This window comes from Chenopodium album, chromosome 18 (assembly GCF_948465745.1).
Source record: "Chenopodium album chromosome 18, dcCheAlbu1.1, whole genome shotgun sequence".
Classification (NCBI taxonomy): domain Eukaryota; kingdom Viridiplantae; phylum Streptophyta; class Magnoliopsida; order Caryophyllales; family Amaranthaceae; genus Chenopodium; species Chenopodium album.
Genome location: NC_137851.1, coordinates 20,873,592 through 20,889,135, shown reverse-complemented (window position 1 = coordinate 20,889,135; position 15,544 = coordinate 20,873,592).

The following is a 15,544-nucleotide window of genomic DNA, read 5'->3' as shown; positions in this document are numbered from 1 at the left end:
CTGAACCTCTTTGGCACTTCTACCATGGCGATCTCTTCTGAGAAAGGAGACTCTATATAGCCATCTGATGCTTCTTCCTCCATGGGCTTTGGCATTCCAGGGATCTTGGCGATCTTGGCTTCTATTGCCTTGAGGTACTCTTTGACTATCTTCTCTATCTTTCCCTCCTCAGATCCTTCTTGTCTATTCTGCTTAGGGGTTCCTGCATTCAAAGAGTCCAGATCTAGGGTTGTTTCCCTAGTGTTAGATCCTTTTTCCCCGTTAGGGGTATGAAAGACACCTGACATATCGAGCTGCATGGCTATACTTTCAGTGTTTTTTCTGGTATTAATGGTTTTGGAAGCGACTGACTGTATTTGGCTACGGAGGGCTTCATTTTGCTTGGTGAGACTGGTAAGCTTGGCTTCAGTTTGGACTTTTTGGGCCAACAATGTTTCAATTTGGCTTTTTTGTTGGTCTAAGGTTTGATGGAATGCGATCATTCCCTCATTGATTTCGGCCATGGTAAAGGGTACTTGGTGCCCAGACATGGTGTTTGTATTGGTTTTTTGGCGAATTGGTAGGTTAATCGATTATCAGCCCCACGGTGGGCGCCAAATTGTTTAGGCAAATCTCAACAAGGACATATGAGAATCTGCTAGGTTTGAGGGGTAACAACAATCATACTACCAAAAGCGCATAAAATAGCAATAAAGCAATAATAAAGCAATAGGTAAGCAATGAAACTACAATAAACAAACAGAATGAACTCTACTATGAAAAGAGTAAGTTTAGAGATACAATACTGAATAAGGACTAGCCTCCTTCTTCAGTAGGGACGAAGCTCCGTAGATGAATGCAGAGTAATTATATTATATTCAGAGTATATGTGCGTACATGAGTGCTAAAAATGTCTAATTACACTTATTTATACCTAGGGATCTCTAGGGTTTACAAATATTTTCAGAATATATTCAAAACGAAGAAGATCTTCTTGATTTATCTTCTTCCCTGTTCTGTAGGTGTATTTTTGGCAAGTATCCTCTTGATTGATACGTATGATGGTGCTTTCCTTGTTTACTCCAATCAAGCCGTTTTGCCTATTTTTGCTGAACCATTGATCTTGGACTGATGCCCTAGATGTTATGGATCGTATTAGAATACGGGCCCAACAAAAGGCACTATAATTTAACTGATTGGATTACTTTTCTCCCCTTTTGTAACATAAATCTGTTAATGCGAAGAATTTTCTATGGAAATGGAACTGGTGTACCTGAGTACATTACTAAAAATTTCAAGCAAGCTTTCACGGTTTATCTGACCTGTCCAGACCCATGGGAGATTGGGGGTAACGCTAATGGATTGAATAGGGGGATAGGGATACACTGTATGAATGACAGTACTGTACTGCTGGTGAAGAGGAAAAAATAAGGTTGAAAAGAATGGCGTCTTGCAGCTTTGTACCAGTGGATGCTTGGTCTGGAACTTGCTTTACTTTTGGCTCATTTCCAGCATGGCAGCAAGCAGTGACAATTGTCTGGCAGTGGAATGATTAGCAATTATATGAGGATGGAAAAAGGGGTGGGGGTGGGAGGGGGAATGATGGACCGTTACCCGGTATAGGCTACCCTGCCCAATACCAAGTGACGTCATATTTTTTTTTTAATATATTTTATTTAGGGTAAATAACAGTACTTAATGACTTAATTACAGTATTTGATAAATTAATAACAGTACCTTAATAAAAAATAACAGTTTTTAATAATACACTGATTTTTACTATAATTCAATCTGAAAATTACTTAAATGACTTTTAACGGTACTAGTTATCAGAACTCTACTACTTATACATCAAAATAAATTATTTTAACTGTTTAAAAGCCCACCATGCTTCGCAATAATAGTTATTTAACTAGAGTGTTTTGACCAATATCTGAACTTAGTCGATAACGGAACATCCGGCGTTCTGAGCTTCCGGCTTTACCAAGGTAGCTAACCCCAACCATGTCTTCCTTAGATCAGGCTCAGCACAGATCTAATTCGTTTCCTACCTTAGACCGTAATCTCTAATTAGACAATTCTTACTGTGTTTATGATGGAACTTTTTAAACAGAAAGATAACTCATTTGATACATAAGGTTCAAGGGGATAACGTTCCCTTCTTGAACGAAACTTTTATTTAATTTGAAAAGATTACAACACTCATATATTACAACAAACACACAAATTGAAAGCTTAAACAGACATAAGCTGAACTAGAGTTTTCTCTACTTTAAGAGAGATAGAGAACTAATCTGTCTCTTAAGGTGAGTATTTTTCTCTAGAGGACTTTCTAATACTTTCAGAGCAATTCTCTAGCTAACTCTTCCAACTCTGCCTTCACTTCTTTGCCTAATGCCCTTTATATTGGGGAAGGCTCACAAAGGTCACCGACACATTCTATACCTTACAGAAAACCCTGACTCAGCAAGTAAATATCGTTCACTGCTTTTCTAAAGATTCTTTAAAACAAATAAAACGTCCTACAACAGTAAAAGTAGAATACATAATTGCTGGTGTGGGCTCAGGACTCCATCATATCTTGTAGACTACCCTTGTTGTCCTTACTTTCTTCATAATGGACATACATTGGGTCGTCTTCTTCTATACCTAGATCCATCACACATTTAGTAGCATAGGATTCATCCCATGTGACAAAGATCTCCAATAAGTGCTCTTTTCCCTCTAAGGATAAATATCTCCCAGCTTCAACTTGTTCGAGATAATCATACACTGATTCACCATGTAATACTCCTTCTTCTAAATAATTTCTTAACCATTCTGGTGCTACTATAGTAGTATTTCCCACATGTATTATGACTGGTGGTTCTTCTTTTAAGGCTATGAACTGGTTAAGATGCTGAGTAATGTAGAAAAATCCATAAGCTCTTGCTTCTGTAGGATCTTTTACTCGTCTCTGCTGGATACAGATTGGATATTTGAGTTTACGATGAACGTCTTCAAACATGATCAGGAAATGTGGAGAGTTAATTTTTTCCTTCAACCATTTCAATGTTTGCATTTGCACTTGGACTTGTGCAACTCTTCCTTTATATCTTGTTGCTTTATAAATCCTTCTAAAAACATACTTCTGGAATTTCGTGAGCTTCTCAAGGAACGTAGTATTATTATCAGGAAATGGTACAATACTATGAACTATCCCATAATCCCAAGCTCTGTAGTGCTCCGCTACATAAGGTGCCCTCCATTCCTGTGATTGTGGATGAATTGACACAGTACCCTGATGAGTGTCATTTATGGCACTCATAAGGTAGTCTTTTAGGTTATTTCTTTCCCTTTTTCATGCTTTCTTCTCTTAGTTTTGGTCCTTTTTCCTTTAGTTTCTCCTTTTTCCTCTTTTCTTTATGATCCTCGTGTTTTTATCGTGTTTTCCTTTATTTTGCTCTTTTTCCCTTTTATTTCCTTCCTTTGTTTACTTGTGTAGGTATTGTGAGATTCACCTTGGCAAAGGATGCAATTCGGGACCTCAATGATCAAGCAAGGAAGAAGCATTTGGCTAGAGAGGGCATAGAGAGGCCTTGGAGAGGCCTCGGAGAGGTCTCCAAGATATTTCCAGCAGGCCGCGGGCGCGGGCCCAAAATGCTCAAAAATGTCAAAATGAGGCAGGAACTTGCCGCGGTTGCCCCGAGGGCTTCACGCGGGCGCGGGAAAAATGGAGAGGCCTCTCCACTCAGAGAGACCGCGGCCCCTGATCAGCCTTTGGGAGCAGGGGATCGTCCCGCGGGCGCGGGCCATCTTCCCGCGGGCGCGGGTCCCTGATGTAGCGGGCGCGGGTGCTGCCCAGATAGCCCGCGGAGGGTTCCGTACCCATTTCTCCGCGGGCGCGGGTCTATCGGGAGAGGGCGCGGGAGCTGCCGTTTTCTTCTTAGCTTATATATAGAATTGTATTTCCTTTTTGAATCCAACTTTTTGATAATATTTCATTAGCTTAGTTTTAGAGAGAGAATCTAGAGAGAAGTTAGAGAGAAGTTCTTGGTTTTGGATTTGTAACTCAACATTTGATCAATCAAGTTTGGACTTCTTCATTTTCAATCATCAATATTAGTGAGAATCTCTTCCTTCTTTCATCTCTTACTTACTTGCTATTTGATTTTTGCTTGATGCTTGTTTTTTCTTGGATTTGAGTTTGATATTATTGAATACTTTGATTTCTATTAGATTTTGATATAGAATGATGATCAATGCAATTTCTAGTTATTTGTTTTTGAATTCCACCATGATTAGTGAGTAGATTAGTTGCTAGGGAAAGGGGGAAGCATGTTTGATTAATGGAATTGCTAGTTGATGCTCTTTGATTGGTTGATTTGTTGCAATTAAATTGGTTGACATAGTTTTGCATGAGATTGATTAGATTAGGATTGATCACCCTATAAGATTAATCTAGATTGTATTGCAACTCTTAATGACATGACCAATTGATTTGAAGGTTGCTCTAATTGATTGAGTTTGCTTGTGATTCTTCTTGGTTTGCCTTTCATAGTGATCACTAGATTGGCCTATAGGAGATAGCATTTGAACTCTCTTGATTGCTACTATTGTTTGTCCATTGCAATACTTGAATTAATTGATTGAGCTTTAAACTAGCATTATCATTGATCTTGCATGTGGAACCCATACCCCTAGTGTTTAGACCCTTGATTACTTGTTAAATTTGATCTAGTTCACTTTAGTACCAACCATAATCACATTTTCGACTCCGAGGTAGCTTGACTTAGACTTTAGTTTTCATCATTGCATTCCCTTGGGATCGACCCTTAACTTGCCCTATATTCATATAAGGTTGGTTAGGTGTTTACAAATTTAGTTTGACTTGGGGGAGGATTAGTTCAACGACATAGTTTTCCCCATGTCATACCCACTCTGCAATTGGTGTTGAATATTATTCTACTTCCCTATAGATCATAGACATCATACATCTTATATGACCTTGATACAACTAGATCATACCAGAACCTAAAATTATTATCTTTTATTTTATTTAGTATTATATCCTGAATATCAGGAACGAGCCTCAAGATAATGACCATCACTTCGTACATTAGGAACCTTCGAACTACTACATGACAACTTTTAATTAAACCATATCGAGATCTTCTTTTTGATGAAACAATCATGGCCTCCATCAAGGCCCAAGTGGAGGGTGAAACCCGCTCCATTGCTTTATCAGTTTCTTCAATAAGAGTTTTTCTCTCTGCCTCCATCTTTTCTAGTTGATGGGCAGGAGGTTTTTTTGATGTCTTGTGCTTCTTCGTCATTAGCTAATTCTCTGGTTAGACTATCGGCTAAAGAATTCTTTGATCCCTGTATATGTTCAACAACAAAAGAATATTGGTCAAGCCATAATTGCCAACGCAGGAGTCTCCCTTGCGCTTGCATATTAGACAAATTCTTTTTAACAAAACCGAGTATGCCTTTGCAATCTGTTCTTATTAAGAACTGTTTAGGGGCTAAGAAAATTAAGAACTTCTCGATCCCTCTAATGACTGCAAGGATTTCCTTTTGCATTGTGGGATAATTTAACTCAGCTTTATTAAAGCTTCCATTGCTATATCTGCAAAGTCTTTCTCCTTCTTTGATTTTTAACACAGCACTCCCGTGCTCATTACTAGCATCTGTTTCAAGGATTAAATCATCTTCACTAGTAGATAGTGTTAGTACAGGAAGATCTTTACACATAGCTTTTAAATTTTGAACAATTTTGGAATCACTTTCCTTCCGGTTCCAAGTTATTTCTTTCTTGAGTTTTTCCTGTAATGGTTTTCTTAATAGAGCAAGATTTTCTATGAAATCAGAAGCATAGGTTAAACATCCTAGAAATCTTTCTAGTTGTTTTCTATCTTCAATTTTATCTGGAAATTTTTCAATCTTTTCTAAAATATGTTTTTGCAGTATTATTTGTCCTGCTTTAATTTCTAATCCAAGAAACACAATTTCTTGTTTAGCATAAACACATTTATCTTTTCCAAGGATTATACCATGCTCTGCACATTTTTGAGTTACAGCTTTAAGATCATTCTTATGTTGTTCTAAATCTTTTGAGAATATTAGGATATCATCTATATAGACCAAACAACAATGATTAAGTTCTCTATAAATATTATCCATTCTTCTCTGAAATATTTGTGGAGCATTTTTTAATCCAAAAGGCATTACTAGCCATTCACAATGCCCTTGAGGGGCACTAAATGCAGTTAAAGGAATGCTTTCTTCTTCCATTTTAATTTGCCAGTAGCCACTCTTACAATCCATTTTAGAAAACCATGTGGCTCCTTGTATTCTATTAAATAACACAATTTTATTAGGAATGTAATAGCCATCAAAAACAGTATTGTCATTTAGCTGTTTATAATTAATGACCGTTCTAGCTTTACCTCTTTTTTCTTCTGCATGATTTCTTACCATGAATGCTAGACTATTATGAGGACTTTTGCTATTCCTAATCAACTTTTTATTAAGCAATTCTTTTATTTGTTCATCAAACTCTTGAATATCTTGGTAGGTATAGACCATTTGTCTTACTCTAATAATCTTATTCGGATTTGTTAGAGTTATCTTAGCAAATGCCTTATCCTTTTTCCAATGTTCTAAAGGATTTGTTGAATATAATTTTTCACATAATTTTTCTTGCTGCTTATTTATCTGATCTATTAATGATGAATAATACTCAGAAATTCTAAGTGCAACCTCTCGTTGTGTAGGAGTAACCCTATCACCACGCTGGCTACGCGTAAATTCCATAGTCTGATGAGTATAAGCCTTTGTGATTTTCTGTATAGGAATAGAATGACCATTAAAGATTATTTGATCAATAGTTTGAGTGCATGGAGAGTATAATCTTTGAAAATTATTTCCTATTATCATATCATGACTAGGTTGATCAGTTGCCCATAAAATAGGAATAACACATTGAACTCCTCCAATTTCTATTGGTAATTCTTCAATTATTTCAGTATGCATCATGACACTATTATTATCAATTCTAACTTGCATATGATTTTTAGCCTTTTTCAACAAAAATTCTGGAAATAAAATCCTCTTTCCAAAACATGTAGAACAACCACTTTCAATATGTGCACATAATTTATATTTATTATAATCCTCAATGCATATATCAATTGGAATATAAATGCTATTAGGATTAGTAATAGATATTTCATTATAAGCTTCCATTTGCATATTAACTTCATCTTCATATAATGGTTCACTCACGGTTTTGGTTTTATATCCAATTACCTTTCTAATAGGATTATTTGGATCTTCATTAGAACATGACCCCATATCAATGCTATTCCTTGTTGGTTGTTTTAAGGCTTTTTTACTTTCATATTTTCATTTAGTTTCTTTAGTAGAACTAATATTTCTTCTTCATCCTCTTCTGTCTTTTCATCACCTTGTTTTTTCATTCTTATTATTGTTGAATTTTGTCTACTTAGACTTGGTGTTCTAAGACTCAGATTTCTCTGTATCTTAGGTTTTGTATTCATTCCAATATGAAGTAATCCTGATTCATCAATTAGCATCTAACTTGATCTATTACTAACTGTAGGGTTCATAAAGAATTCCTCCCAAGTTTTTTCAATTTCAATTTCATTAGAATTTACTTTTATAGGTGTAATTTTCTTCTTAGGACCTCCTCGTTGCTCATATTTTTGAGCATCGACTATTTGTTACTTAAAAGATGAGTCTATAGTGTTTACCAACTTATAAACCACCTTCCATCTTAATTGTATGGGTCGTGTTCCTTTATGCATTTTTACTCCTTTTGTTAATAGCTTGATAGCTAAAAACTTTGACGCAAAGGAATCCTCTAAGCTCACATAATATCTAGGTTCACATATATAGCTTACCGTTCCTTGACTTAAATTACATGTGATACCACTGATTATTTGATCATAAAATTCTTTATGTCTAATATCATAGATAAAAGTTAAGCATTTAACATCCTTGTCAAATCTTGTAAAGGAGTTATGTATACTTGTACTGCACCAATACAAATATAGCTATAATTTCCTTTTTCTTTATGTTTTTTTAATACTTTTCCAGTTTATGATATTAATTTCGGCTGCTTTTTGTTCACAATCTTCGATTACTATGCTTCCTTCCATTTCTTCGCATACATATTTAGTTCTATTTTAAAGAAAGAAGTTTTAAATATATTATCCTTAGTAATCTGGGGAATATAGAATTCAAGACTAGTGCTCACGCACTCAACTTTCATTTATGTGGAGGATATAAAATGTATTCAATCGCTCTCCATCCCAAACCCTTTATGTGAACAATGCCCTCTCAACTCACAGCACTCGTGTGTTTGAAAGACATGCACTCAACCTAATTAGTCGACTCGAAATATATCAAATCATTCTTTGCATTGATAAACAACTAATTTCACATTCACACAACTCTATGCATAAAGGGCGAAAGGTCTTTAAAGCTTGTAATGTAAGGCTTAGGTAAAGGGTAGGAAACATTTGGGAAAATGTGAGAGTAAAGCCATGCTTAAGGGAGCCACAATCATAATAAAACCAAGGTCAGAATTAAATAATGACCAACCATCTCAAATCATAATTAAACTCCTTGGATAAGACTTTGAGACAAGAGGTCAAAAAAAAAACATAAAGTCAATGTACAAAATTGAGTCATAGTTAGAAAAACACAGTTTGCATAGCACGCCAAGCTGTAGTCGTGCAGGCTTTCTGTGGCCAGGCGCTGACTTTTGTCGCCAGGCGACAGGTCTTGTCGCTTGGCGCTAATACCTTTTTCCCCGAATCCTCTCGGGATTCGAATTGTACCAAATTTGTGCATAAATATCCCCCAAATCTGCCGATTTTGGTATATTTCGAACAATTAAAAAAAAATAGTTATAGTTTTAACTCTCATCAAGCAATCATGTCTAAGAGTTTTAGTGATTTTACTTGTGAGTGGTGCGGTCTTTGACTGCTAAGGAGAGAAAAGAGCTTGACTTTTTTCACTTGGGAGGTATTTATGGTATTATGGGGGTAGACATAGATATAGATTTTATTCATACCGCCTTAGAATATTGGGATCCAGACACCCACTGCTTTAGACTAGGCTATGATGAAATTATTCCTTTACCGGAAGAATTTGGTGCCATTCTAGGCTTCCCCTCTTTAGATCTTGCGGTAATTCCTAATGTGAGTGAATATTATTATAAAGACTTTGAGCGTTTCTTTAATCTTAAGGACAGGGATCTAACAAATATCGTAGAGGGGAATGTAGTTAATTTGAAAGAATTTGCACGCCATTATTTTGATAGACCGCATTCCGAATCTTTTCATGTTTATAGGAGGAGAGCTTTTCCCTTTTGCATGTTTTGCCAATATCTCCTCACTAGTGGTAATATACGTGAGGGTCAAGCAATTTTAGTATCTGTCATGGAAAAAAATGAATCAGGGAGGAATCCAATGCCTTTAATCGTTGGAGAACTATTCTTAGTTTAGATGAATCAAAGAAAAATCCAAAAGCACCTCTTCAAGGTTCTCCAATTTTATTACAGGTAGAAAAACAATATTTTTAATTACAGAAATCAAAAATATATATTTTTGTATAGTAATACTAATTATTTGCATTGAATTTTTGCAGATGTGGCTAATGGAGAGGCTAGAATTAATTAGTCCTCCTGATAATATTGACAAGGTGAAAGAAAATAATTAGTATTATCAGGAGGACTAATTAATTCTAGCTTCTGCATTGCTATGTAAGGCGAAAGAAACGCTTTTTCATAAAGATGGGTCGCCGGGAGTAGAGCAAAATATTTGCCTCTCGTGATTTTTCCATCAAGTGGGTCATTCCTTGGTGGAGAATTGAGAAGATGGTTGGTGTCAACAAACAACCCTTTTGCTGTCTTCCTAGCTTATCAAAGTTGACCTTTTATTACCCCTGCAGGGTAAAAAGACAGTATGGCGGCCTTGCTCAAACCATTCGTTCTGGTGATCTTCGTCGCCCTTATGAATTTCCTGTTTCACAAGACATGGAGAGGTTTGATAATTATTGGAGTGCCAAGCCTTTATGGGAAGTTGTTACCCAAAAGGTTCCTCCTTCTTTATCTAAAGATGTGAAGCAATGGATACGTGGTAGATCTAAAAAGGACCAAAATAAAGTTCAAGATATGACCAATGTGAAGAATCCTCTTGGAGACAAGAAAGCTCATGTTAAGAACGCTTAGGTGAAAAGGTTGAATTCAAGACTCCTGTTATGCCTAAGAAGAAAAATACTGCTAAGAGCAAAGAGAAAAGAAAAGCCGACTCTGTAGAAAAGAAAGTGTGGGTAGAAAAGAAACATGGAGTGATGGCTAAAGGGGAAACTATCGACACCAAGATTGAATGCAGATCCTCTAAGGGATGTTTGCTGGCAAAAGTGATGGATGGCAAAGAAAATGCTGACAAAAATTGGAAGAGGGCTAGGAAAGAAAAGACAGATTAGAGCATTGCTTTACTTTCAATTTATTAGACATTTTTAATTTTCAAGTTAAATTATTTTTAACCTTTAGTTAAATTCCATTAATAATGTAATTTTTACTTTATTTTATTAATGCAATTTTTAGCTTTTTAAATTAATTCAACATTTATATTTAATTTCTATTAAAGCAATGAAAACACTTTTATAATTTTCTGAAAATTATTCGAGTACGGAAGTCGAAAATTTCCGAAATACACCGAATTTTCCCCAGATTATTGCAGAAAAATTGGCGTCGCAGGTTTAAGTCTGTCGCCAGACGCTACTTTTTGTCGCCTGGCGCTACATCTTGTCGCCAGACGCTACAGTTGTCGGCCAACGCTAATATCTGTCATCAGGCAACTTCATTGAGTTTACTTTCCAACGCAATGCGTAAGGAAGGTAATTCTAGCTCTACAAGTTGTACGACATCCATGTAACCTTGTAATTGATGTGCGATAACCCCAAAGAGCAAAGTGGAGTTTGTCAGGCCAATCCTTGTAATTTTCTATCATCTTCTCAATGATAGTCTTTAAATTTTAATTAGCTGTCTCGACTGGACCATTTTCTTGAGGTCTGTATGGGGAGGAATGATGATGTTGAATGCCATACTTTTGTAGTAATTCTTCACATTCTGCTTGAAAGTGAGTTCCATTATCACTTATCATTTCATGTGAGACTCCATATCGACAAATAATGTTTCTTCGATAAAGAGTGCTACATGCTTTGCAGTGAGCTTTACGTATGATGCTGCTTCGACCCATTTAGTGAAGTAGTCAATTGCTACTAAGATGTATTCATGACCTCCTATTCCTGGAGGAGTAATTTTTCCAATGATATCTATTCCCCATGTTGAGAATGGCCATGGTGATGTATAAGTGTAGAGAAGAGATGGAGGAACATCTTGTAAGTTAGCGTATATTTGGCATTTAGGGCATCTTTTGACATATTGATGACAGTCCCTATTCATGGTAGTCCAATTTTATCCTTTACGCATTATCTTTTGGACTAGCATTTTGCTATTTACGTGTGTTCCACATACTCCTTCATGGACTATTCTCATAGATCTTTGGGCTTCCTTTTTGCCTACACATAGCAGAGCTCGACCCTTAGGTACCATTTTGTGTAACTCGTCGTTTATGAGTACATATTGAGAAGTCAAAAGTCTTAAGGCTCGTTTTGCTCTTTTGTCCGCATAAAGTTGATATTCTCCTTTTGTGACGTAGTTGAGGATGTCTGTATACCAAGGTTCTTCTTCTTCTTCTTCTTATTGGATCACTTCATCATCCTCTATAGCTTGAATATAAGCCGGTTTATGCCTTTTTTCTATCATTAAAGGCATTTGCTCGATTTCCATAGGAATCCTAACCATTGAGTCTAGTCTTGCCAAGGCATTGGCAAATTGATTTTCTTCTCTAGGTATATATGTGTACTCTACCTTTTCTAGTTGATTCGTGAGGGTTTCCAAGTACGTTTGGTAAGGGGCCAAGTTTTCCATCTTTTGGAAATTTGGTTGATGATCAATGAAGAATCTCCGAATATTCGAAGTTTCCTTACTCCCAATGCCAATGCTGTTTCGAGGCCTACCACACATAATCTAGCTTTATGGAGATTGGAATATGTTCTTCTTTAGGTGATACTAATAATACCCCTACGCCACATCCCTTTTGGTTTGAGGCTCCGTCGAAGTATAGAGTCCAAGTATCATCTTCTGTGACCATCAAATCTTCGTCAGGAAAGTCATTCTCATGTATTGGTGTTGAATCTTCTATTGGGAAGTCTGCTAAGAAGTTCGAGACCATGGATCCTTTAATAGCCTTTTGAGGCATGAGTCTTACATCAAATTGGGCTAAGTTGACTATCTATCTTGATATTCGCCCATTTAGTGTAGATTTCTCGAAAATATACTTAAGTGGGTCCATTCGAGATACTACGAAGACTGTGTGAACGAGCATGTAATGTCTTAACTTGGTTGTGGCCCACACTAATGCGAGGCACAATTTCTCAAGTGGTGTATAGCGTATTTCATACTCGAGCATCTTTTTACTCAGATAGTAGATGGCATTCTCTTTTCCTTCTACTTCTTATGCGAGCATAGCCCCCATTGTCTCCTTGGAGACTGTTAAGTACAACCTAAGAGGGATCCCTGGGAATGCTGGTGCTAACACAGGAGGGTTAGCGAGATAGGCTTTGATCTTTTCAAAGGCTTTTTGGCACTTTTCATCCCATATTATTGGCACATTCTTCTTGAGTTTCTTGAACATTGGTTCACATATTGTTGTTAATTTAGAAATGAACCTACTTATGTATTTCAACCGGCCAATGAATCCCCGAATTTGTTTTTCGGTTTTGGGCGGTGGCATTGACATGATTGCCTTGATCTTGGTTGGGTCTATGTTTATTCCTCTAGAGCTAATGACGTATCCCAAGAGTTTTCCTGAGGTGACTCCAAAAGCACACTTAGATAGGTTCAGCCTCATGTTGTATTTTCTTAGCCTTTCAAAGAAATCCGTAAGGCTACCAAATGTCCTAGGAGATCCTTTGATTTTACAATCATGTCATCTACATAGACTTCAACTTCCTTGTGCATCATGTCATGGAGTAAGGCAGTCACTGCTCGTTGGTAAGTGGCACCCGCATTTTTCAACCCGAATGGCATCACTGTGTAACAGTAAGTGCCCCAAGGTGTTATGAATGTCGTCTTCTCCATGTCTTCTGCCATGAGAATCTGGTCATACCCTGCATATCCGTCCATAAACGAGAGAAGTGCGTGATTCGCTGTATTATCTACTAGAATATCAATGTGTGGTAAAGGGAAGTCGTCCTTTGGACTTGCCTTATTTAGATCTCGATAGTCGACACACATTCTTACCCTTCCATCCTTTTTTGGAACTAGGACCACATTTGTGACCCATTCGGGGTATTTGGACACCCTGATAAAACCTGCAGTTATCTGTTTTTGTACTTCTTCTTTTATTTTTAGAGCTACGTCGGGTTTCATTCGACGTAACTTTTGTTTTACAGGTTTCATTCCTGGAATTAATGGTATTGTGTGTTGAGCTATTTCTCTATTTATTCCTGGCATATCTTCATATGACCAAGCGAATACATCAATAAATTCTTTTAGTAGATTAATTAAATTGGTTCTTTCTTCTTTACTAAGTGTTAGTCTGATTTTAAATTCTCTTTTAATGGTTGGATCTTTTGAGATATCAACCGTTTCAGTATCTTCAATTACCGGTGTTCTATTTTCAAGTGTTTCCATTGCTTTAATTATTTCTTTATCATTTTCATTGTTAGTTAAGCAATGCTGTCATCTTGGGTTAAAGAGTGACACGAGGAGTAAGAAAATGAAGTCATATTATTAAACTCGGAAACCATTACATTAAATAAAGATATGCCCGATGGGTCTTGACTACTGACTATTCTAGGAGAGGGTGCTAAAACAGAAGAATTGGGGGAAGGTGCTATAGCTAGAGACTTAGAACACTCGACAGGGGAAGACTCTGACTCGGACTCTGACTTAGACGATTCTTCGAACATTGGTCTTTGTCCTGTTTTTATGGAGATCTTTCTTCCACTTAGAGTAGTCACCTTCACGGTCTTTCACCATCCTTGAACTAGCTCTTCTGCTGGAGTGATAAGCTTAGAAGGACCAAAGTTATCACTTTGTAGTACCGTTTGAATGAGCAAGGAGTTACCTTCAATATATGTTGGCTCATTCTTCTCGTGCCCAAAGAGAAGTCCCATGACATTAAAGTCAAAGCATGGAGGTGCTTTCTCCTTATGGATAGGAGTTGGGATATCATCCAGAAAGTTGAAATCCAAGAAGATTTCGAACCCAGGTTGTTTTATCCCATTCTTGACAAAGGGTTCAGGAAATTCATAGCATGGATAATCCTCTCCTTCTCTCATGAATTGTCCATTTAGGGTGAGAGGATAATGATCCATTAGGATTGCTTTCTTTTGGGTACGAGTGTTCCTACTTGCATTTTCTTTTTCCTCGGGCTCGCTTAAGGTCTTCTAGAGTCGGTTCAAAACCAAGTCCAAAAGTGTCCAATTTAGGGAGGCCAGGTAGTCCCATTTGCTTCGCTATCTCTTTTTTCTTTCCAAGAGTCATTCTAGGAAAGTGTCCTTGTTTTCTGAGGATGGCATTTACTATCATATTGGAGTGGAGGTCATAGTGAAGAGGGTCCTTTCATCTTCCTCGATTAAGGAGACCTCTTCATTAAAGCCGCACAAATCTTCATTATCTTCATTGTGCTCCACATTTATGATCGGATTCTCGATGACTTTGATTCTCATTGGTGAAACATCGATCGTAATAAGGATTCCTCCAACTATAGCCTTCACTTGTTGATGAAGGGATGAAGGGACGACCTTTAGGTCATGAAGCCAAGGGCGTCCCAACAATAAGTTGAAGGATGCTTTAATGTCTACCACTTGAAAAGTAGTAGCATGTTCAATGACTCCTGCTGTTACATTCATGGTGATGGTTCCAAGAGCTTGGCGGCGAGTGTTGTCATAGGCTCTTATTCCCTATGTAGATGGGGACAAGTCTTCATCTCTTATTCCCAACATTCTCGCAGTTCGGAGTGGACAGACATTAATTGCTGATCCATTATCTACAAGAGTCATTGAGACATTCATTCTCTTGTAGATTACTATGAGATTTAAGGCTTTGTCATGTTTGTCACCTTCTGGAGGTAGATCCTTGTCAAAAAAGGTGATCAAATTGATGGGATTAGGAAGATCACTCGTGAGAAAGTTAGCCAACCCCTTAGGAGTGGTTTAGGAATCTATTCCTATTTTATCTAAACCATTCATCACTGCCATCCTGTGTTGATGGGATATGGCTAAAAGTTTCCATACATTCATTTCGACCTTAGTCTTTTTCTGTTGCCTGACAACATCGTTGTCTTTTGTGATGGGTATGGGAACTTGCTGAGTAGTAGGAATAGGTTGTTGTGTGGTAATGGGAGGTTGCATTCTCCCTGATCTTGTGAGAACGTCTATGGGTGAATCTTCTTCATCCCAAATATCGTCCACTGGA